This window comes from Chrysochloris asiatica, unplaced genomic scaffold, assembly GCF_000296735.1.
Source record: "Chrysochloris asiatica unplaced genomic scaffold, ChrAsi1.0 scaffold00252, whole genome shotgun sequence".
Classification (NCBI taxonomy): Eukaryota; Metazoa; Chordata; class Mammalia; order Afrosoricida; family Chrysochloridae; genus Chrysochloris; species Chrysochloris asiatica.
In genome coordinates, this window is record NW_006408770.1 from 391888 (window position 1) to 392417 (window position 530).

A 530-nucleotide genomic window follows, 5' to 3' on the forward strand; every position below is an offset into this window, starting at 1 on the left:
TTGAAAGAAAGACTCACAGGAAAAACACAAAACAATAGAGGCAGACTGACCAATGACTACAAGAACAAGCAAGTTGCTCACCCAGGAGACATCAAGGCAATGGGTTGGGTCCCCTCAGAGTAACCCCCCTTCCAAGACTAAGACTCAATGGGAATACACGCTATGATGGGTGACCACATTCACCAATGACAAGGTGAAGTGAGGGAAAAACAGCTATAAGGCTGCGAGCTAAGCCCTACAATGGTCAATAGACTCCTGTGAACCCAGGTGGAGACCTGGTTGGCCAGGAGTGTGGCAAGACCTGGGGACTCTTTGGCCTAGAGTCAGTGACATAGCCATGGAGGACTGGAGTAGAGGGTGAAGTGTCCAGTGGATAAGAAGTGAGGGCATATCCACAAAAGCACCCACACATGCAGATCAGAGCTCAACTAGAAGAAGAAAGAAGAGGGAAAAAAGAGTAACCTGATACAATTAGATGAACTTGACCTACACCTATGGATGCAGTAGCTCAAAAGAGGGAACAAATCTTT